At 42.2% G+C, this 25,586-nt stretch overlaps 1 pseudogene; it reads right to left on the minus strand.

Moving 5' to 3' along the window:
- Nucleotides 1–9,062: 9,062 nt before the first annotated feature.
- Nucleotides 9,063–25,586, minus strand: part of LOC109978393 (matrix metalloproteinase-16-like) — a 28,127-nt pseudogene continuing 11,603 nt past the window's right edge.

The raw sequence follows: 25,586 nt of genomic DNA on the forward strand, positions 1-25,586 counted from the left end.
CCATTGTCCCCAAGTGTCAGTGAATCAAATGCACGCGCAGACTGAGAAAGTTAAGGACATTCCATGGGATCCACCGATTGACTTGAGTCATTTACATGAACATGAAAGAGTAGCTGTACAGAACATGCTTCGTGAAGAGTGCTCCTCTTTTTCAAAATCAGATGATGACATCGGATGTATTGAAAAGTTAAAGTTAAGCATCTCATTGAAAGACATGGATCCTGTAGCACGCACTTACCTGTCTGTGCCAAAGCCGTTGTATAAAGAGATGAAAGATTATCTGCATAATCTTATTGCACAAGGATGGGTGAAGAAATCTAACTCACCTTATGCCTCACCTGTTGTCTGTGTAAGGAAGAAAGATGGGAGTTTACGTCTTTGCATAGACTACAGAGAACTGAACAAAAAGTCTCACCCAGACAGACAGCCCATCCCACATGTGCAGGACATTCTCGACAGTCTCGGAGGTAACTCGTGGTTTTCATTGCTAGATCAAGGGAAAGCCTACCATCAAGGATTTATGGATGAAAACAGCAGACCCTTGACTGCATTTGTGACTCCATGGGGCCTCTACGAATGGATAAGGATTCCGTTTGGCCTAATGAACGCACCCGCAGCGTTCCAGCGCCGCATGGAGGAGTGTCTGGAAGAAGTGCGAGACAACATCTGTGTCCCCTATCTGATGACACGTTTGTGTACAGTCAGTCCTTTGATGAACATGTAAACTACGTCAGAAAAGTACTTAAGCTACTGAGAAAGTATGGCATCAAGCTTAAACCCAGCAAGTGCGAAGTATTTAAACATGAAGTTCGTTACCTGGGAAGAATTGTCTCAGCTGAAAGAAGCAAAATTGATCCAGCTGACACCATCGCTGTGAGAGCATTAAAAAAGAAAAGACCAAGCAATGTTGGAGAGCTTAGATCTGTCATGGGTTTATTAAGCTATTACAGACAATACATAAAAGACTTTTCCCGTATTGCAGGTCCACTTTACAACTTGTTGAAAGGAACAACAGGAGACACCAATGTGCCACACAGAAAACCAAACACGAGACAAGTTAAAGTTAAAAACAAAGGAGTGCCTTCAAACACACAGATTGTTTGGGAGGAAGAACATCAGCGCATATTGGAGCGGCTAATAGATTGTTTGGTCGAGCCACCAGTCCTTGGGTTCCCAGACTTCTGAAAAGCATTTGTTCTCCACACAGATGCTTCAAACCAAGGCCTCGGTGCAGTCCTTTACCAACAACAGAATAACAAACTCAGAGTGATAGTCTATGGTTCCCGAACATTGACTGCTGCTGAAAAAAATTATCATCTACACTCAGGAAAGTTAGAATTCCTTGCCTTGAAGTGGGCAGTTACAGAAAAATTTAGGGATTATCTGTACTATGCCCCCACTTTCACAGTGTTTACTGATAATAATCCCCTTACATATGTCTTATCCAGTGCAAAGCTCAACGCAACAGGATGCAGATGGGTCGCAGAGCTTGCAGACTTCCACTTTACTATTTGCTACCGCCCAGGTAAAGAGAATGTGGATGCTGACAGTCTGTCCAGAATGCCTGTAAACATTGATATGATGATGGAACAATGCACTGAAGAGCTGACATCAGATTGTGTGGCCGCGACAACCCAAGCCGTCGAGAAGATTCAAGCTCAACATGGGTGTGCCCAGCAGTTAACTCTCTCCAGTGTACAGTACGTGAAGAGACACACAAACCATTCTCAGTTGATAAAATCAGAAGATCACAGCAAGAAGACAAAGACATTGGTCCTGTAATACAGTGTAAAATGAATGACAACAGACCATCTGGACATGAACTGAATGCTTTCAGTATGCAAAGTAAGTGTTTACTGCGAGGATGGGAGACACTCCATATCGATGAAAATGGCATTCTTCGCAGAAAAACAACTAACAAAACACAGCTTGTATTACCTGAAAAGTACAAAGCCACTGTACTAAAAGAGTTGCATGATGAAATGGGCCACCAAGGCATCGATCGAACAACATCACTGATCAGAGATAGGTTTTTGTAACCACACAGCCATTTGAACTAGTGTCGATAGATTTTCTCCACTTAGACAAATGTGCAGGAGGCTACGAGTATATATCAGTGATTGTTGATCACTTCACTTGTTTTGCACAGGTTTATCCAACAACCTCCAAGTCTGCCAAAACAGTCGCTGACCGAATATTCAACGATTATGCTTTAAAGTTTGGACTACCAACAAGAATACATCAAGGCGGCGAATTTGAGAACCAGCTCTTCGCTCAGCTGAAAAAAAACTGTGGTGTACTGGGATCGCGCACTACACCTTATCGACCGCAAGGAAATGGACAAGTAGAACGTTTTAATCGTACGTTGCTACAAATGCTGACAAACAGAAGACAAACTGGAAAGACTCTTTGAATAAGTTGATCTATGCATACAACTGCACTAAGTGCGAGGTCACAGGTTTTTCGCCTTTTTATCTTCTTTTCGGAAGATCCCCAAGGTTACCTATTGATCTACTGTTTGGTCTGACCACGGAAACAGGAAAAGCAGATCATCGGACATACATGGAGAAATGGAAAAGAGAAATGCAAGACGCATATGAAATCGTCAGAGAAAATGCAAAGAGATCATCAGAGAGAAGTAAAAAACACTATGATGTAAAAGTGAGAAGTTCAGTACTGCACCCTGGTGATCGCGTTCTTGTGAGAAATCTGACACCTAGAGGAGGCACTGGAAAGCTCCGCAATCATTGGGAAGAACATATTCATGTTGTGGTACGTCAGGTTGGAGAAGATATACCAGTCTATGAAGTTAAGCCTGAACAAGGAAGAGGAAGATCAAGAACCCTGCATCGCAATTTGTTGCTGCCATGTGATCACTTACCCTTGGAAATCCAGCCAAAGACAGCACCCAAGCTAAACAAAAAGATAACAAAGACAACCACAAACAACACAGAACCGGATGAGGACAATGATGAAGATGAATGTTTGTTCTACTACAGGCCAGTAACACAGTTTCAAATGCCAAGTGTAGATCAAACCATTGAGCATGCAGATACAGAAAACGACAGTGACCAAGAAACACCAGTGTTGTGTGATGATGGACAAGTGAATGAACAAGTTCCCATAACACACATGGATGAATCTGATACAGAGCAGGACAATATGCTGTTGGAAAACGAGAATCAGTCCGACAATGGACAACCGATTGAAGAAGCACAGGATGAGATTCAACCCCAGCATCCAGATTCAGATAATGATGACAGAGAACTGAGACATGAGCTACCAAGACGAGAAAGAAGAGCTCCTAAAATCTTTACCTATGACAAACTAGGGAACCCAACATGCTATAGTACAGCTCTAGCAAATGAAACATATTACCAGTATCAACCTGTACTGTACAGAGAAGTTCAGCCATTGACAATGTGGACTAACCCATATCAGATTTACCAACCCTTATTCATGCAGGGATACTAAGTACAAAAGTTTATCGAGCACAGTAAGATACTGTTTGACTAAAAAGATCTTTCAGTTGAGCTTTGTTATGAATGCAGTATATTAAGTACTTGGTTATAACAAAAGCTGTTAATTTAGACACCCCTTTGAGAACTAGTTAAGAAAACTAGAGGAAAATTAGTTTGAGAGTTTGAGAAACTTTAATTCATAGATCTCGTGATGTCGGGACGACATCTATTTTTGCAGGGGAGTGTGTGATAAGTGTAATTTATTTGAGTTATAAGTTATAAATAAATTCATGGAGAAATAAATATGATTTTAGTGACATAAAACAGCGAATTCTTGTAAAAAATGTCATAAAACAATTGTAGAAGTTCATTTAAGTTTAATAATTTGTAAAAGATATCAATGTTAAAACAGATTCAGTCTGAAGGATTTAAAACACTTTAAAGATTATTTTTTTGTTAAAAACCTTTGAAATAGACAGATATGTCTGCCAAGATTTATGAATCTGTCATCTACCTGTAATGTCTATCAAGAGATAATGCATGTGATTGATTAGTTATGCCTGCCGAGGCCGGAAGGGGGAGCTCTCAGCTGCGATGCCTCATTCTGCATGACGCTGACAGAGGAAGCATCGTGTCTTGAGTCCATTTATTCATTTTACCCTTTTTCAGGGCACAACACACACACACACACACACACACACACACACACTCACTCACTCTCACACACACACACACACACACACACACACACACACACACACACACACTTACCCCTCACTCACAAGTTTTGCTTGATAATGTTTGTTGGCTTAGATTAGTTTCTAATAGTTATTTGTTTGATTAAGTTAATTGATTTTGGATTGATGTTGCTTTGTTTAAATAAATTCTGTTATAATTTTAAGAGAGCAGTTTTTTGTGATTACTGGTGTATTTGCATTGTAATATAGACTGGGTGCGAAGGCTTTGTGTATGGATTTCACGCCTTTCAATTTATTAAATATAGTTATTAATTATTAATAATATTAGTAACTAATTTGAGACTGATTTTAGTGATATTTTGGTTATATTTCCCTGATTCCAGGGTGGTGCCCCAAGAGTTGATTAAACATAGTTTAATGATATTGTTATTTATATTATTAATAATTAAATATAATTATTAAAGAATATAACCAAATTTGACCAACATCAATAACTGCTTTTATACATTGCAGTTAAATGACCCTGTATCTGCCCAAGAGATCAATATGCCTCGCTCTGTACCATCGACTTTCACTGACTCATTACAGGCTGAAGGTAATCAGGCCTCTGCAGTGCACCCCCGTGGGTACAAATGACTCCCCCTCCTCCCCCCATGCTGATGTAATGTCAGTAAATCTGCCGCCTCATACTCCGTGTTAACTTTCTCCTGTTACACCTTATTGACCAGAGAGTCTAGAGCCTCTTTGACACACATCAGACTCCTGAATACATCCTGACATTCAGGGAGGAGGTGCAGACCCTAACCAGGATCACACGCAGCTACATGATGTTAAAAAGTGTCATAACATCGGACTCCTTTCAGGAGTCATCTTTATAACATGATTATGATCAGATTCATTATATATCACATTCATAGCTTGACTTTGTTACTTTGACAAAGGTCTGAACTCATTATTGGTCACGTTAATCTGCCACATGACAAGGACATAGGTGTGAAAATGATCAGAGTTTAGTTTGATTGTTGAAGAGATATGGAGCAGCCCCCCTGTCTGTCTGTCTGCTTGTCTGTCTGTGTGTCTGTCTGTGTGTCTGTCTGTCTGCCTGTCTGTCAGTCTGACTCTCACAGGTGTCTGTCTCTCACAGGCGTCTGTCTGTCTGTCTGTCTGTCTGTCTGCATGCCTGCCTGTCTGTCTGTCTGTCTGTCTGTCTGTCTCTCACAGGCGTCTGTGTGTCTGTCTGTCTGTCTGCCTGCCTGCCTGCCTGCCTGTCTGTCTGTCTGTCTGTCTGTCTGACTCTCACAGGTGTCTGTCTGTCTGACTCTCACAGGTGTCTGTCTGTTTGTCTGTCTGTCTGTCTGACTCTCACAGGTGTCTGTCTGACTCTCACAGGTGTCTGTCTGTCTGACTCTCACAGGTCTGTCTGTCTGACTCTCACAGGCATCTATCTGTCTGTCTGTCTGTCTGTCTGACTCTCACAGGTGCCCGTCTGTCTCTCACAGGTGTCTGTCTGACTCTCACAGGTGTCTGTCTGTCTCTCACAAGTGTGTGTCTGTCTGACTCTCACAGGTGTCCGTCTGTCTCTCACGGTGTCTGTCTCTCTCTCACAGGTGTCTGTCTGACTCTCACAGGTGTTTTTCTGACTCTCAGGTGTCTGGCTGTCTCTCACAGGTGTCTGTCTGTCTCTCACAGATGTATGTCTGACTCTCACAGGTGTCTGTCTGTCTCTCACAGGTGTCTGTCTGACTCTCACAGATGTCTGTCTGTCTCTCACAGGTGTCTGTCTGTCTCTCACAGGTGTCTGTCTGACTCTCACAGGTGTCTGTCTGTCTTTCACAGGTGTCTGTCTGACTCTCACAGGTGTCTGTCTGTCTCTCACAGGTGTCTTTCTGACTCTCACAGGTGTCTGTCTGTCTGTCTCTCACAGGTGTCTGTCTGACTCTCACAGGTGTCTGTCTGACTCTCACAGGGGTTGTGAACCAATCACAGAGAAGCTGCATCTCTTCCGATGAGAACAGTAGATAATGTCTGAGAAACAGGAGAATCGATGAGGAACAGGAGATGGAGGAAATTCCAAAGCTTGATTCTTCATCCAGCTGCAGACAAATATCAACTGTCCCTCCACAAACAGGACAGACTTTTCCTCCAAAGCTCCAAACACATCAGTTATAGTTAGAACTCCCTGAGAGACGGTCAGGAAGGGGGCGGAGCATCTTGCTGATGACCAATCAATGAAGTGACTAAAGGAGCTAATTTTACCTGCTCTCTGTGGATCATTACCTATCAGTGTGAGAGAGCAGAGAGTGACAGTCCTGCAGAGACACAGAGACGAGGACATGGAGGACAGAGGAGGACAGGGACATGGAGAAGGACAGAGGGAGGCAAAAAGGACAGAGGAAGCTGAAGTTAGGAGGGTAGAGAAGGACAAAGGACAGACAAGGACAGAGGAGGACAGAGGAGGACAGAGAAGAACATCTTTCAGTAAACTATCATTAGACGTGAATGTCAATGCTAAGCAGCAGGCCGTGCAGTTCGATTTGTGAAAAAGTGGTAATACTGGCATGTTGAAATAGGCAGCGTAATGAAGATCACAGAAAATGTTTACTTAGAGCAGAACAGGCTGGCACTGTAATGATACCTGTGACATTTGGAGAAAATTGAGCATTGTGTAGTACTTTGTCCTTGCAGTAGGAGGCGCTATCCTTCCGGTTACTGCCATCAGGCAGACGCTACAAAGTTCCTCTAGCCCGGAAAAACATCTACAAAAAATCCTTCATTCCCTCTGCAATAACCATTCTGAACAAAATCAAATAGACCCCCCCTTTTTAGAAACTGTTGTTTTTAAGTCCTCTTTTAATGTACTGCACTTTCTGTTTTTAATGTAAGTTGTGATTATTGTTCGAACCTTGTCAAAGGAGAATTTCTGTCTCTGTTGGGACAATAAAGCATATCTATCTATCTATGGTTAAAGTTTACTATTGTTATGTCAATTTTTTCAGAGGCCAACCCTGATCATAGTACATGTGTAATTTGAAGTAGATCAGACAAAGTATATAGGATGTAGTACTTACTCCTTGCAAGAGGGGGCGCTATGGTTAAAGTTGACTATTGTTATGTCAGTGTATTCAGAGGCCAACCCTGATCATACCTGTGTAATTTGAGGCAGATCAGGCAAAGTATATAAGAGTTACAGCCACTTCCTGTTTGACGGCGAATGATGCATCTGTTTGGCGAGAGCATTGGACGTAGGTGTTTGAGCATGAAAGTGTTGTATGGCCAAGGTGTTTGCATGGTCCCCACCAATTCTGAGCGGGAAATGAGCTACCTTGTAGCAATGGCTAATGCTAACTGAGAAGCAGTAACTTCCTGTTGTCAACAGGTGGCGCTGTGACTAAGCAAAAAATTTAAATCATGAATGTGTTCAGGGCGGGTCCTGTATCATGTATGAGAAATTTTAATATGAATGAACACTGCATGGCAGAGATATAAGCATTTATTTTTTTGGCAAGTTGCCAAAATGCATATCAAACGCCACGTCCTTTGACAAAATAATATATATATGATATATATATATATATATATATGATATAGATATGTTGAACACTAGAACACATTCAACGGATGAACGCTTTCGGACTAACTTTTTCGCTTCTGCCAGTCTTTAATTTTATACATATGTTTATGTATTTCAGTTTTACTTAAACTGTATTTCCATTTTCTTTTCTTTCTTCAAAAACAAGATTTAATCCATATTTCAACACAATATGCACAGAAAAATACATAAACTTATGCCTTTCTTGTATTACATGCAAAATTCTCAAAACTACAAAATAAACATTTCTGTATGTTATTATTCTTTTCACAAATATAAAATAATTCGGTTCTGCTACTTAAGAGCTTCTTATCAATGCAATACAGTTGCAAACAGGTTTCCAGTTTAACTGAATAAAAGATCAATCCTCGCTTAGCATTATGCTAACAAATAACATGGGAAATCCCATAGAGAAACAGCGAAGCTAGCGGAGTTAGCGCCACACTTTATTACATGAATACTTGTACAAAATATGAAAACGAACAGTCTTCATGAACTCACGGTTACTTGAGATATGCAGGAGCTTTACAAAACTAGCAAAAGAGCATGGGAGCTAGAGACAAGCCATGACAGACATATATGAATGTGGCAATGAGCTAAGCTAGCGCTCAAGAGCATCATAGCTAAAGTCCCTTAAAACCTTCAAAACAAATTTAAAACACATCCTGACACAGGCGTTACCTTCCACATGCTATAGAAGAATATATAGACCACATGTATGTGATTTGTGAAATTTACTCACCGGTAATTAACAGGGAAATAATAGCAACAGGTGTGTTTCCTTTCCTGCTTCTGCCAGTCTGAAGACGAGGGCTACCGAGCACACTAAGCTGTCTCACTGGAGGTGTGGAACAAATTGGAATCACACTCTAAATTAAAATATTTCAATCATGGATAGTCACCACAAGATGGCAGCATTGCCTTAATTTTAGACAGGCTGCATGAGACATTTTAAACTACCTTGACTTGAGAGCGTTATTAACCCCTCTTCCCGACAAGATAGCAAGTCATGTCGGGTCATGTCATGTTTGGTACCAATGGATGCAGTATATCGTGCAGTTTCATTTGATACCTGTATATTCCCTCTAGCTTTAAAATTGACCGTTAGCGATAGCTAGCTAACGAAATGACTGCTAGCTAAATGGTAAACCGTTAGCGCGAGCTATTCTATGAAATTGCTTGGATGACTAATCTAACATAACATTAGTTTGTGGAAGAAGAAGTACATTTACATTTAGCAGAAGCATCTACGTTCAGGAAATGCTCACATGCACATTGACACAGGCACTGATCTGGACTCCACTGTGTGGGTCATCACACAGAGAGCATTCTGCGTAGGCTCTTTTTAAAACAAGTGCCCTTCCTCTTGAACTGCACCACGGTGTAGATTAGCACCAGCAGACACAGAGACAGAACGCACGGGATCACGATGGCCACCGCCTTCACCGTACCCGCCTCGTCCTCCAAGCTCAATCACCGCGGCCAACGTGCCATCGTCTGTCGGGGGCCGGCCCGGTTTGATGGGGATCAAGTCGCAGCCCATGAAGTCTTTGAGGATGGAGCGGGGGTAACCAGGCTCCACACTCAGGAGCATGTTGTTAAACTTTCAGTACTCCCCGCCCTTATAGAAGTATGTGAACACTGGCGGGGAGGCGGGCAGAGGAGAGTCAAGAGTTAACTTTATCTACCTGAGAGCACAGGTACACAAACACATACACACAGGCACACACACACACACGCAAACACACACACACACACACACACACAGATACACATGCACACACACGCACACACACATTAAGTTAAGGGGGTCGAGGGGGGATTCTCCCCCAGAGGAAAAATCTAGCAATTCATGAGATCATGATAAATGAGGACCTTACTAAATAAGAAGCCTACTCTGTTCTTAACCATAAGCAGCCTAAAGTAACAACACAGACATACCCTCAAACAAGTTACAAAGTAAAAATGTACCTTTTACAGAATATTATTTATATATTTTTTTAATTCAGCACCAAAACAACATTAAAAAAACGTAAAAAAAGACAAGCCTGTGAACATGATTTTCGTCCTAAGTCAAAGAACTACACATCCCACAATCTATTGCGAATTATATCGTGTCTTCTTAAGAGTAACTTTGGTCGTTGTTATAGTTTTTATACTGTTAATAAAAGTGTTGTACTATCTTGTAGTTTGTGTTGTAGAAAATATAAACAACACGCACTGCGGCATGACAAGGTCATTAGGCTAGTACATTTCCTGTTAGCTAACTAACTAGCTAGCGGGAACTTATCTGTTCGCATGCGGCGCCGAGGGCCGGGAAACATTGTCATGGTAAAAGCAAGCTTAACCAATCAGAAACACTCTATGATTCTGGGAAGTGTAGTACTATGCCCTGATATCGCGAATAAAACTTCATATTGTATGACGTCACTAGTAGGACCCCGAGTCGATCTGAACACCCGAGCACATCTGGTACCTACAGTGGCAGCGGAACACTCGCCGACTGTCTGCTCTTCCTGCACGTAATAATACTTTAACAGTATACTCTGTCGGACTTCCGGTTTGGTGAGCATGTGAGCACAGCGTAGTCTCCGTCCCCCGTAACTCAAACTTAAATTTACTCTAAAAAACCCTCCCGAAACTGAGGAATAAACATCATTATTCTCGAAATGCTAAGGCAAGATGTCGAAATCTTCTAAACCGCAAAGGAAAGCCAAAGCAGAAGCCTCTGCCTCATGCAGTAACTCGTGTATGGCTAGCATAACTAGCCTGCTAGAGGACCACAGAGCTAGTATCTTAGCTAGTATCTTGGCCGATATAAAGAAAACTGTGGAAGATTGGACAAAATGCAGACCACGGTAACAGAACATGGACAACGTCTCGAGTCTTTGGAAAACAATGCTTAACTGAATATTCAGCGTATTCGAGCACTGGAGGAGAGATGTGTAGCCTTGACAGATAGCAACGCTAGGCTAGCGGTGAAGGCTGCGGACTTGGAAAGCCGGAGCCGCAGGAATAACATCCGAATCATCGGCCTCTCGGAGTCTATTGAGGGACCCAGGCCCACAAGCTTTTTCTCTGACCTCCTTGTTGAATTGTTTGGCGACGAGACCCTTCAATCTCCTCCCGAACTGGACCGTGCACACAGGGCACTCATCACTAAACCACAACCCGGGTCGCGGCCGCGGCCTGTAATCATCCGTCTCCATCGCTACCAGACCAAGGACCTGATTATATGGGAGGCACGCAAGAAACGAGGTACACTCCAGTACCGTGGGTCCCCTGTCCAGATTTTTGAAGACTACGCTCCGGAGGTTGTTGAGGAACGCGTTAAATATCGGGTGGTCATGGCCAAACTGTACAACCTTGCTCTTAGGCCGGCTCTGCTCTTCCCAGCCCGCTTGCAGATAAGATTGGATGGCGGGGTAAAGAAGAGGTTCTCGTCCCCCGAGGAGGCTAACAGTTTTGCGGCTAACTATCAACACACCCCGATGCCCAATTAGCTGCACTGCTAGCTCGCTCGGAGTTTGAGCGCTAGCCACACTAGCCATGCTAACACGGTCTTTCATCAAACTATACCGACACGGCCAGGGCAATATGAAAATGCTTCAAGTCCACAATCCCTTTGGCTGTATCAGGACGAAAAGGACACTATGGTGACACTCCAGGTCTGCGATGTTCTGATAGCCCCTTACACTTTACTGTTGGCCTGGAGCCTAACTGGCTAGCCATACCATCATCACGTACACTTAAAGTGCCGTGATGAGAGACGATATGTTGTGGTAATCTGAGTTAGTTGTTTACTCGGACACTTAATGTTTGATTGTTGTCTTTGTTTTATCTCTCCACCTTTTTCGTTTATATTGCAGAAGTCTATATCATTGATGCTCATAGGCTGGCACTTTATCTGAGGTGTCCATGGTTCTGAGGTGCTAAAATTCACAATGTTTCTGTGGCTACAATGTCTACAAACTGTATTTATAAATGAGGCCTTATATCTCATTCAGACTTGGTGCTGAATAAGTCTATCATTCTGCAGTCTGGAGCCAGTTCTTATTTTTCTTATTGTATTTTTCTATTCAATGCAGTATAGCTCAGACTATCTTAAGACCTCAATTTGATACTTGCAGAGTGTTTATTTTTTGTACGGTGGTGGGCCAATATTGTATTCAGAGGGTTACATATCTGATTTTTCTCTTTTACGAGTTATGGGCTCTGAGATGATTCCTGAAGGAGTGAGGACGCAGAAAGGGAAGTACACATCTTTTGTTTTGGTTGATAAGGATTTGTTAAAGGACATGGGTGAAGTGGGTTGGGAGGGATGGGAGGATCGTTCTTTCTATGGGGAGGTTATTCGGGGAGGGAGAGTTGAAGCTGGAAGTAAGTGCCAGCTCTACGGGTGTGTAGGGAGGGGGACCTCTTTGTTAACCTATCATTTTTGTGATGTTTGTTTTATTTGTGTTAACTTTGTTGTTACTGTGCTATGTTGCTCAGGTACTCGCTGCTTTTCCCTTTTTTGCTGCTCGCATCCTGGGATTGACCAGAAACTTTTGCTGCCCTGTGCTGTGTCATGGCTAGTGTGACCAGTGGGGGGGCGGCTGTCGGACAGGCGGTGAGGATCGTCTCCTTAAATACTGGTGGGTTAAATGCTGCAGTGAAGCGAACTAAAATCATGACGCATATCAAGAGCCTCAATGCCGACATAATGTTCCTTCAGGAGACACATTTACAAAACTCTGATCACCGGAAGCTGAGCAGGCAGTGGATTGGTCAGGTCTTTCACTCTAAATTTAATTTGAAAACAAGAGGCACAGCCATATTAATAAGGAAAAATGTTCATTTCACTCCTACTAGCACAATCCTAGATTCAGACGGCCGTTACGTGATTATCTCAGGCACACTATACCAGAAGCCAGTTGTCCTGACGTCGGTCTATGCTCCGAACTGGGATGACCATAATTTTATGAAGTTGTTACTGTTCTCTATCCCAAACTTAAATTCTAATACTCTGATATTTGGGGGTGACATGAACTGTGTCATAGACCTAATATTAGGCAGATCTAGCTCACGGCCCGCCCCACTCTTAAAAATGTCACAGACCATTTCGGCCTTTATGGATCAATATGGTTATGTCGATCCCTGGAGGTTTTCGCACCCCTCTACCAGACAATATTCCTTTTTTTTCGCACGGATAGACTATTTTTTGGTTGATAAAACACTTATTCCGTCAATTATTTCCACCCAATACTCTCCTATTACTGTGTCTGATCATTCTACTGTGATTCTGGACCTCCGCTTTGACCTCAGACCAAAGGAATTCAGAGTTTGGCGCCTAGATCCATTATTGCTGGCCGATGTAAACTTTTGCAAATACGTTGCTGATTCGATTAGTTTTTTCTGCGAAACTAATGAGAATGATGAAACCTCCCCCTCATTATTGTGGGAAACCATGAAGGCTTTCATTAGAGGCAGAATTATCTTGTACACGTCTCATGCGAACAAGCTGCGCAGGGCTCGCCAGAGGGAATTAGAAAAATCTATAGCTAACCTTGATGTCTTACTGTCGACTTCCCAATCACCTGACTTGTACAAAGAAAGGCTAGGACTCCAAACGGAGCTTGACCTTCTTCTTACTACAGAAGCTGAACGTCTCCTCCTCCGCTCTTGTGGGTCTATATACGAACATGGCGACAAGGCGGGTCGCCTTCTGGCCCACCAACTAAAGGCCAGATTGACTTCCAACCAAATCACCCAGGCACGAGACGAGTCAGGTTCTCTAACCTCTGACCCAGATGAGATAAACGACATATTTAGGTCATTTTATTCTAAGCTCCGAGTCCCCTAACGATGAAAGTCAGTTACGTAATTTCTTTGATAAGTTTTCGCCTAATGATAGTCAGACATTAGATGCCCCTTTAACACTTTCTGAAATCAAAGAGGCCATTTGCTCAATGCGCAGTGGCAAATCACCAGGCCCTGACGGGTATCCTGTGGAGTTTTTTAAATGGTTTTCTGACCTGCTTGGTCCACTCCTACTCAGAATGTTTAATCAATCATTCCACCAGGGCACCTTGCCACCCACGCTCATGCAAGCTTCTACAAGGACCCAGCAAGCTGTGTCCTTGTATATTTTTTATATCCCCCCCCCCCCCCCTTTTTTTTCTCCCCCTGAGTCAGGGCAAACCTGTGCGTAATTAAATACCAAATTTTATGTTCTGACCATACTTCTTTTTGTGCGCGGGTTCTTCAGCCGCTTAGGTGGTAGCCTGGATGTGAGCAGCTGTTGTCTTCCCTTTTATTGATCAAGTTGAGCAGTGTGTTTTTGTCTCTTTTACAGGTTATACTGTTTTTCCTATTTACCTATGTGGTATGCTCATAACGACTTCCATTCCTGTCAATGTTGTTTGTTCATTTATTTATTCATTTTTTTGTTTATGTTTGTCTCGTCAATTTTCATTATTATTATTTATTTGTTTTTATTTGGTTTTTATATTTTATTTATTTTTTCTGTGAAGTTTTCCAATCTTGCACTTTTATTCTTGTCTTTAAACTAAGAGGTCTATTTGTTGGTCTGGGAGGGTTGTTTCCAGGGCGAAGGGATACTGGGTTTCTGAGGGAAACAGAAAAATGTTGACTGCATCCCAATTGCACTGTATGTTTTGAACTTGCTTTAATAAAAATATGTTTAAAAAAAAAAAAAAAAACAGTATACTCTGTCATGTTACGGATTGTTATTTCCCTGGTATTTTTTTCTTTGGTCTGATAAATAAATTGAGCACCGGAGCCTAAAAATAAAAAGTCCGGACATGACGGGAAGTGCACGCTGATGTTCACTACCACAATAAAAGCCTCCTACACAGAGCGGACTTCATGTAGCAGGTAAAAGTACTGACTACATTGAAATGCCACACAGACACAAAACTACACTTGTGTTACAGGATTCAGATAAATGCCTGACATTAAAGACAGCATTTTGCACGTTTGTCATTAACCCACATTCTGCTCGACTTTTTTTTGTCTGACTGACACTGACAAAAAATATTACAATTTTCAAATTGACGGAAATCCGTTGTAGCGTCTGAGAACTTTAATCCCTGCACAGACATACACACAGACACAAAGACACAGAGACACACAGACACACAAACACACACAGATTCTCTCTCTCCTCATTGGCTGATTCCTGTCAGGTGTGTTTGTGCTGGTGTTGGAAGTGAGCTGTAGGAAAAATCAGAGCAGGTGTTGCTGAACACTCCGACCATCTGTGACAGGATAGGCTGCCAGACCTGAGGAGGGCAGGGCCTCTGGAGAGGCCAGGTGGAACAGGAAGAGAGGGGGTGATAACAGAGGGGGAGGGGTGTGTGTCTGTGTGTGTCTGTGTGTGACATGAATCTCTGCTCATGTGTGACGGTTTATTTGGCACACACTGTGTCAAGTGGCACACTCACCCACATGATCACTCAAAGAGTGTGTGTGTGTGTGTGTGTGTGTGTGTGTGTGTGTGTGGATCTGGACACAGCGTACCGTTAGCTTTGTCCACGAAGGCGCCCTGCGGTGAGTCGGGCATGCCTCTCCACACGGAGATGGGTTTGGGGTAGCCGGGGTCCATGGTGCTCATCTCCTCGTTATAACGCCAGTACCTGCACAGGTAACAGTGATGAGAGGAGGTCACAGAGGAGGCGTAACCAGGTGATAAAAACCTTCTCTGCATTCATCAGTTGAATGATCCGGGATTCATACGGAGACTCTGACCTGCAGATCCATGTCACAGCTAATGCTTCATTTAGAATGTCACAGAACCAGTTCACCTTTAATGTCCATTTAACCTCCACCACCTCATTCAGACATTTTCATTGGCTGGAAAGTTGAAAGGTTAAAGGTGTAGCCGTTTTCAGCAGCCACGTTTTACCAAGAAACAAAGGAACTGATCAATGATTTAAGTCTCCCTCTCAGACAGGCTCTGGAGGACAGGATATTATAAAGTTTTACAACGCCTGGAATAAACAACCAAGCGGAAACAGAACACTCTGTTATCTACGAATTGACCCCAAAGACATGAACTATGACCGAATCCAGTCTCTGCAAAGTCGTAAAATTGACCATCTGTTGAAGGACTGCTGAAGAGCTGAATTAAACCACAGCGTTCAATTCTGCATCAAATGAACATTTATGTCTTTCTTCATCTAGATATTTGTAATTGTCACATTGAATATATTATAATCATCTTTTTAAACTCAAAATCAGATTTTCAGAATAGGAATAAGAGTTATATTAGTGAAGTGTCTGATGTAACCAGGACAGAGATAATATAAGTTTACAATGGGTGCGTCTGGAGATAGTATCTGAAGGAGATTTAGGAGTCCCCTTAGCTGGAATGTTTAAATTGGGGTGTTGTATAGGAGTATTGCCATATATGGTTGTGTAACTTGATGTTTTTATGACCCATGACGGGAAAACAGATGTTTAGATGCATATAAGCAATTGTCTCTGTGTGTTCGACAGAGATCATTATTGGCTTCTTGATCCTCCTGGTCAGACGTGACCAGTGATTCTGTTTCTTGCTTAAATAAAATTATACTCTTTGAAAGCAAGTCAGTCTCAACGGCGAATTTCTTCATCATCCAACATATCAACAACAAGGAAATCCACATCAATTTTGGCGTCACGAACAGGATCAGTTGGGGCCTTCTGCAGGGGACCACAGCTTGTTTATTATTTCCATCACTTCGTAAGTGTTTCTTTCTTTTTTTTGCTGCACATATTGCGGAGCTGTTTCTGTCGTCTATCGGCAATTTTGGCCGCACTGTCAAAGAACTGAAGTGCAATGATGTGTTGATGTTGGAGTAATTCTCTGTCTAAATTGGGGTTTATTGAGTTAAAAAGTATATAAATAAAGGGGAATAAAATAAAGAAGAGATAAATAAGAGAAGAAGAGATGAATAAAGTTGAAAGGTAATGATAGCATAAGCGCAACTAGTAACGAGACCAGTTAGCTAAATAACCATGCAAGTTTAACAAGGACAGGGCCCATATCCTCTTAACAGTAAGTCATGTGTAAATTAGACACTGAAGTGAAAGTTGGCTTTAAGAAGTAGTCAAATTTGAGTAAAAATAAATAAAGGGGATCCCTGGCCAGGGTATTTGAATAGATGATAAACGTATAATGTAGGAAAATAAAAGAGAGGAAATAAAGATGAGAAGTGTAAAGATGAGAAGTAAAAAGATGAAAAGTGAAGATAAGGAATAAAGATAAGAGTTTTGAGAAAAGTGGGAAAAAAGCGCTGAGTAAAGGAAAAAGTGTGCATTGAAGCATGCAGTGTGAAGTAATTTGTGAAAAGACAATTTGTTAAAAGTTTGACCAAAGTAAAAGATTTGATAGAGGAAAATTATAAATGAGTCGACTTCAAAATCTGAACTGAAATGTGTGTGCACTCGCTGAGGCGCAGCTGTTCTTGGAATGTGTGTGCGTTCAAGCTCTATACAGCCTGAAGTGTTTGTGTGGCTGCTGGACGGTCTTTGTCTCTGTCTGTGTCTTGTCTCTTGTGTTGTGATTTGGATGGTTTTGAGAGGTCTGTGTGGTGTGGAGATGTGTATTTGATCCGGAAATGTTCTTGTATATGTGTGATTGATAAATAGAATAGATGTATTATTAAATAGGCATATATAGCAGGTGATTGGTTAAAAGGCGATTTAGTAACGTATAAGAGGGGACATTTTTGCTTCATCAGTGTTAAAACTCTATGAGCCCTTTGTCTAAGGGGACGTTTATATATCCGATTTGATAAAAAAATATGAGCCTTTGTTTCAGAGGACTTTTACTTATCTGATCTTCATCAGTGTTAAAAACCTATGAGCCCTTTGTTTCAGGGGACTTTATATATTAAATTTGATAAAAATCTATGAGCCCCTCAGAGGATGTTTGTTTAATCTGATAAATACACACGAGCCTAATAAAGGACGTTTATACATAGCATAAGTGTATATAGTATCTGTTTTTAACAGAAGTGGAGAGACCAGCGAGGATAGTCTGTACCCATTCAGGTAGCAAGTTTCGAGAAAAGAACAGAAAAATTCCTGATAAAGTTTAGAACTGCCGGCTGATTGGAGTGTGAACTTTTCTTTCTGTTTGTTTGAGCGTATGTGTGTGACCACATTATGCTGCGAATTTTGTCTGTTCAAAAAGAACATATAGTTTGGTTTAAAATAGGTGAAGAAGTTGGTTTTAACTATCAGAGAATACATTTTTCTATTTGGCTGTTGATTGGGAGGATATTGTGCTGATTTCTGTGTGTGCATAGACTCTGTGCACAGGGGTGGAGCAGTGATCTTAAAAGTGTGTGTGTTCTGTGCTAGTATATTACCACCCTCTAGGAAGTCAACACATTCTGTTTCATTTAATGTCCAATAACTAAGTTTAGCTGAAACATCATATAACAAGACAAAGTTACAAAAGATAATTAGACACTAACTTTATGAACATCCATTGTGAGTAACCGAGTTAGCTCTAGAAATTAGATTCAAAATGGTTCTTAGTGATGCCATTATTTTGCTTTTCTTATTGCCTTACGCCTCAGTCTCTTTATTTCCGGTCTTCACCTAAAATGTGCTTTTATTTAGAAAAAACTGCAAAGGGGACTTCTGCTACATCGTAAAGTTATGGGAGTAAATACATACAGCTAAAATAACAACCAAGAGGAGAAAATGTTACACTTACGTTGGTTTGTGAGGTGGATTTATCTTAAAAACCTCTGTTTGGGTGACTTACTCTCTTTCAGAAGGATGCTACATGCAGCATGTTTCCATGTGTGAGCTCTGAGCTCTGACTCAGTGATGAGTGACAGGAGGATTAAATGCAAATGTAACCTTACTGTGCTTCAACTGTAATCAAATAGATATGATTGGCTTAGTTGTCACTTAATAAATCTTACTTGACCGATAAGTTTCTTTTAATGACTCCACTAGTAAAAAGTGTACATTTCAGTGAAAGTATGGGTGTCACAGCACCCACGGGTGAGATGTGCCTGTCTGTGCATTAAATGCACTAGGTTTGGACCATAGGGTTTGGAGACGATGTTAACCCTTTGACAGCCAGGTTAGACTGGAAGCCCTTGCTAAAATTAGGAGGCGGGTCCAAGAGGCGTTGCCTCACATAGAAAGCCAATTAGCTTACTCCTCCTGTTAAGGGGAGTGGAGAGGTAGCCCCCTCTCCTCCTTCTTCTCTCTGTGGGACACAGAGGGAAGGAAAACACACCCCCAGTAGGGAGACAGCCTTTGCAATAGATAAAAATATATATAGATAAAGATTACAGATAATGTGTGCATATTTCACTGAATTGTTATTGCATTGTGTATATGGATTCAGAGTGATTAAACTTTTGTTTTGTTTTCTTTCTGTTTTCTCTGTTTCTCTCTACTATGCTGTGTGAGAGCTAAAGGGAAGACAGACAGATGGATTGTGTCTGAACTGGATCAGTACAAAAGGCAGATGAGAGGATACCTGGGGGTACTTCACAAGCACTGGAAGCTTGCGGATGACAGCATGTAGGGATCCTGAATCCAGCTTGATCAAGGCCAGTGCGGTTTTATCCACAAACTCTTTCAACAAACACCTGAACTTTTCTATCTGTGTATACATTTTTTATAGTCAACATCTTTGATACATGCTTAGTCTGTTTTCGCATAGAGGCTTACATTGTTTCTTCTATGTATCACATTACAATTATATAGGAGGAAGTCTTGGCAACAGACTGACTAATTGAAGCATTTGGTCAATAATGGAGTATTTTTGATTTGATTGATCATTTATGGAAAAGTTGATTTGATTCAAATGCAGTTGAGTGCTGTGAATGCTGGTTTCATTATCTGAGTATGGTCTAGCTTGACCTAGGCTATTTTGAGATGGAACATTGACATTATTTCCAAAATTTTAAGATAAATAAGTGTGATTAGATGCATTAGGTGATAAACAAGTGCTTTTGCTTTTATAGTAAGAAGCCTTAGGTCTCCTTTGGGGTTGGCAAATTCATTCACTTTAAAGTGTGGTAACAGTACTTTCTAAATAGTTTGACTTACAATACGAGGAACTAAGAGGGTCATTGTAATGTCAAAGATGGACACCAAAATTACAAAATCAATCACTCCTGTTGATGTAGTACAGAAGACTAATCCTCTTGTTAAAGATATTCCAAAAATATCAGAAAAATGGAGTAAGCGTTGGCCTGACATTGACCAGCCTTGGCCAGTAGAGGGGACTTTGAACCCGGATGTGATCAAAACAATACAGGTACTTGTGTCTATATACAAGGTAAAGCAGAAGAAGGGGAAAAAGGGAAAAAGGCGTATGGAGAAAAGACAAACTGAGCTTGGAGTTCTGCAGTTGTTTGAAAATGAAGGACAGAAACTGTTAGAAGCTGCAAATGAAAAAAGAGGCCGCGGTATGCAAGAAATACAGAAAAATGATAAGGCAGTGGGTAAGTTAATGGAGAAGGTTAACACACCCTTCTCACATACTGCCTTAGTAAAGAAGCCCCCGCCTTATGAGAAGGAAGTGAAGTTTACTGATGTTTACCCCCAGCTCCCAGTGATTATACAGAAGGGCAACTATCACATCACAGACGAGGATGAACAAATAATCGAGAAGGGAAAGGCTACAACGACCATAGAAATGTACCCAAGCTCCGACAGCAAACATAAAAAGACCCGTTTGAGAAGTTGGAGCGGTCAGCAGTTCAGACGACTGGACATAGAGGATGACAGTGAGAGTGATTCGGATGAAGCTGTTGGTGGATATGACCCAGCAGTAAGACGGATGTTGGCTAAAGCGGAGAAAAAAGGAGACAAGCCAATAAGAAGAGTGGATCCAGGAAAGGACGACACAGATGTGAGCAATGATGATGAAGACTCAGAGAGAGAAGGTCCTTCATATCTTCACCCATTAGCAGCCGGTTTAGGGGTGGAAGATGATGGATGCAGCGCTTTAAGAGAGGTGGAGAGAACTATAGATAGATGCCTTGTGAAAATGAATGAATCTACCTGTCCAGCAACCCAGCATGTCTTGGAAAGGCAACTAGAGGAACTGAAAAAAACACGGAAGAAAATACAGAAGAAGTCTCAAAGGTCTGACACTTTGGGGTATGAATTACGTCCAAGAAAAGAAAAGAGATTCAATAAAATGTGTCCAGTAATTGTGCAAGGTCAAAATTTAGAGTATAAACCTTGGCAAAGTACAGACATGTCAAACATACTTGAAAAATTACCCACTCTTCAAGATGGAGCGCATCCTTGGATTTCGAAGTTGGAAGAGGTTTTGGTGGGAACACAGCCTGCCATGGGAGACATTAAGAGACTCTTGGCTAGCCTCATTGGGGTCCCAGCGATGGAGGAAATCCTACAGGCGGCAGGCCTTAATAGATATGTGGCAACTGCAGTATATGATCCGGAATTGTTGGCTGCCAGTAGAGGTCGGATGTGGAGAGCATTGAGAGATACATTTCCAACCAACGTACACCCTGATAATATTCTCATTGAACCATTGGGCCCACAGGAAAACCCAAGAGCTTATGTGTCAAGGGCTCATCAAGTGTGGAGAAATGTCACAGGAAATGACCCGGATTTGAATCAAATGGAGCAATCAATTTTGAGAGCTAAGATACAGAAGGGATTGCCCCTACCAGTGCGGAGCAAGCTGGCGGAGGTGGTTGGTCTTGGAAGCATGGCAAAAGGTGTGTATACAGATCACATAGCACATCAAGTTGATCTGTATCGGAAAAAAGAGCATGACCAGAAGGAACAGGACCAGGAAACTCTTAGAAAGCTTAACCAACTACAGCTGGTGGATAATAAGAAGAAGGAGAAGAAACAAGCTGTGGTTATGCAGAGTCAGCCTCAATCAACTCAATTACCACCACAACCGCAACATGACCAGATCCAGTATCAGCCACCCCAGCCGTTATCCATGATCCCCAATGCTCCTTTTCCGCAACCAGGGTTTGGCCAACCACAGATATGGAGAGGAAGAGGTCAAGGAAGTTTAGGAAGAGGAAGAGGAGGAAATTTTCAACAATCTTGGGGAGCATGTCATAATTGTGGTCAGATAGGCCACTTTGCTCGTAACTGTGATAAAACAGGAGGAGGTTTCAGAAGAGGCTTCAGAGGAGGCTTCAGAGGAGACATCAGAGGAAAACCAAGGGAACTCATGGGACCGGTGAACCCTTACAGGGGCCCGGAGCCAGGGTTCTAGGGGTGCCCAGAAGACTCGAAAGGGGGGTGTCAGCTGGTAGTGTCAGGGCCGGAGCAAGATCCAACAATAGTGGTGAAAGTCAATGATCAACCATTGGAAGTAATGGCGGATTGCGGAGCAGCTTTTACCTGTGTTCGGCCTGAAGATGCTATACATCTCCCCATGTCTGACCAATTGGTACGGACGATCGGGTTTGAGGGTGTGAAACAGCTGATTCCTCTCACAAAACCAATTGAGCTCTGCTATAAACATCGGAAAATCACAATACCTATATTGGTGTCAAAACATACGCCCATTGCACTCTTGGGAAGAGATGCTTTATGCAAACTGAATTGTACAATACGGTGTACACCAGACGGCTGTCTGGTGGATGTGCCGAGTGATGTTTATCACCAACTATTTATGACACCGGAGACTGACACTTCTTCAGTGTACTGGATTGGAAATCTTAGTCCAGAGCTATTGGAGCCGGCCAAGCTGTGGGAGAAGTTCATTGTAGCAAATATGCCTAATGCTAAGCTCCCTGAGTATTCACACCACTGCACACTTAAATATTTTAAGAACGCTGGTCAAATAAATCCAGAGGAGTGGTTGAGTAGTCAACCTAAACAGGTTCACCTTAACTCATGTTGCATGATTTTGGGGCCACAAGGAGCAGCGATGAAGATAAACAGTGATGATTATCTTAACAAGGAGCACGACATCAAGGAAAGTGTTCCACATGTGACTTTGCTGGTTGCTGAAGGATTTGAACAGAAGCATATAGGGGCAATGATGGCAGAAGCTGAGAAAATACAGTTTGCACCAACAAAGGAGAATCCTGCTATCTGGATGAGTGAAGATCAGCAGTTCATGAAAATCATGATCTCAGCTCAAGGACAAGGACGACCACAAGTGGTGATAATGACTCATGAGTCAATTTTCAGTGCTAAATTAGACTCAGATAGTATGACAGAGGGGATGTTACAACAAGTTCCAGAATGTTTGTGGTCACGGCATAGTACTGATATTGGCCTTGTGAAGTCAGCCCAACCGGTGAGAGTTGAACTTCGACCAGGAAGCAAACCTCCTTGGAAGAACCAATATCCACTAAAAGAGGAGGCAATTCAAGGGATTGAACCACAAATTGAAGGTCTGTTGCAAGCAGGTGTGTTGGAGAAATGTTCAGATCCACAGAGTAACACACCTATATTGCCTTTAAAGAAGCCAGATGAATCGTATCGCTTGGTACATGATTTAAGAGAGGTAAATGAAGTGGTGGCTGACTTTTCGGCGGATGTGCCCGATCCTCATACTATGTTGGCCCAAATTCCCCCAGACGCTACACATTTCACAGTGTTAGATTTGTGTGGAGCATTTTTTAGTGTTCCACTAAGTGAAGAAAGTCAAGGGTTGTTTGGATTTACATATAAAGGACAGGCTTTCAAATATAAGAGGCTCCCTCAAGGATTCAAACATAGCCCTCATATTTTCAATAAAGTGTTGAAGGATGATTTGGCAGGGTTAAATCAGATTTTGAAAAGTACTGTTATTCAGTATGTAGATGATATTGTCATCTGTTCACCAGATAAGGAAACGTGCCAAAAAGATTCAATTAAATTGTTGCAGTTATTGGCAGAAAAAGGACACAAGGCTTCTCGGAAGAAGTTGCAATTCTGTCAGGAGAAGGTGGTGTATCTGGGTCAAACAATAACTCAGGGACACAGAGGCATCTCTGACAACCATTTGGAAGCCATTCGAAAGGCGCCGAAGCCCAGAACAGTCAGAGAGATGATGACATTTCTTGGAATTGCGGGATATTCTTCAGCATGGGTGGAGGACTATGCCACTCTAACAGGGCCTTTGAGGGCTATGATCAAAGAAACCGGGAATGCTCAACTCCATTGCAATCTCACCTGGACGCAGGAAAGTCTTGTGGCATTTGAGACGATTAAACAGAGGTTACAGGAAGCACCAGCGCTAGCATTGCCAGATTATTCTAAGAACTTTTTGTTGTATGTGTCTACATCCACTGGGGGTAAATATGCATGTGCAGTTCTTTGTCAGCCCACAGGTACGGGGACAAGTCCTCAACCTGTTTCTTATTATTCTACTGGCTATTCTGAAGTGGAGATGGGGTTACCACTGTGCTACAGAGCAATGGCGGGAGTTTATCTAATGTATGATAAAGCATCATCAGTAACTATGGGTTACCCTGTAACAATTCTTACCCACCATAGTCTCAGAAATCTTCTGAATTTTGGTAAATATACTTTGACTATGCCTAGGCTTAGAGACTATCATAGGCTTTTAGAGCAGGAAGATGTCACCTTGGTAAGGTGTGTCACAGTAAATCCAGCTGAGAACTTGCCGACTCCAGAGGATGGGGAGCCACATGATTGTGTTCAGGAAGTGGAGAGATATTCGAAGCTCCGGTCGGATTTACAAGCTCTTCCACTGCATGAGTCGGATGTGGAGTATTGGACTGATGGGTCCTGCTATCGTGTGGATGATGCATTGAGTGCTGGTTATGCAGTAGTCAAAGCCCAGGGGACGGAGTTTGTTGTTGAAAAAGCAGAAGAAATACCACAACCTGCATCTGCACAGCTTGCTGAGCTAGTGGGGCTGACTGAAGCATGTCTGTTGGCTGAAGGCAAGCGGGTGACGATATATACAGATTCGGCATATGCACATAATGTGTGCCACCTATTTGGATCGGTGTGGAAGAATCGGGGGTTTAAGAAAACAGATGGTTCTCCGATACAGCATCATGCCCAGATAATGAAATTGTTGCATGCGATGATGAAGCCGAAGGAAATCTCAGTGACTAAGTGTGCAGCACACAAAAAGGACATGTCAAGGGTCACACAAGGTAACAAAGTAGCTGATGAGGCTGCAAAGGCGATAACAGGAGCAAACAAATTGGGCAAAGTTCTTCTGATCACCCATGAAGTGGACTTGGAGGATAACATTACGCTCAGGGATGTTGTCTCAATGCAAGAAGCTGCTTCTGCGATGGATAAACAATTATGGAGAGACAGAGGAGCCACTCAAGATTCCACTGGCCTGTGGAGAAATCATGAAGGACTGCTGGTAGCGCCCCCAGACCTGCTGGGTCTGATGATCCAGGAGGCACATGGTTTAGCCCATGTTGCAAGGGGGGAGGTTAGGAGAAAGATCACGAAAGAATATGGTTTTTGGGCACCGTACTTGCTTGAACAGATTGATTATGTCATAGGCAGGTGTACTATCTGTCTAAAAAACAACGTTTGTAGGGGTGTGATGGTTCCTCCCGGTTACATTCCAACGCCAACAGGTCCTATGCGTGAGTTAGTTGTGGATTTTGTTGACATGATAAGACCGGTAGGAGGTAAAAGATATATGTTAGTTGTTGTGGATAGATTTTCAAGGTGGCCTGAGGCCTGTCCAACTAAGCGGAAAGATGCTCAGTCTGTTGCCAAGTTTTTGTGTCGTGAGGTTATAAGCAGGTGGGGACTCCCAGACCGCATATCCTCAGATAATGGGAAAGAGTTCGTGGATAAAACAGTAAGACTAATTCTGAAAAAATTGGGAATTAAACAACGTTTAGGAGCTGTTTATCATCCGCAAAGCCAAGGTGC

The sequence above is a fragment of the Labrus bergylta genome, chromosome 20 (assembly GCF_963930695.1).
Source record: "Labrus bergylta chromosome 20, fLabBer1.1, whole genome shotgun sequence".
Taxonomy (NCBI): Eukaryota; Metazoa; Chordata; class Actinopteri; order Labriformes; family Labridae; genus Labrus; species Labrus bergylta.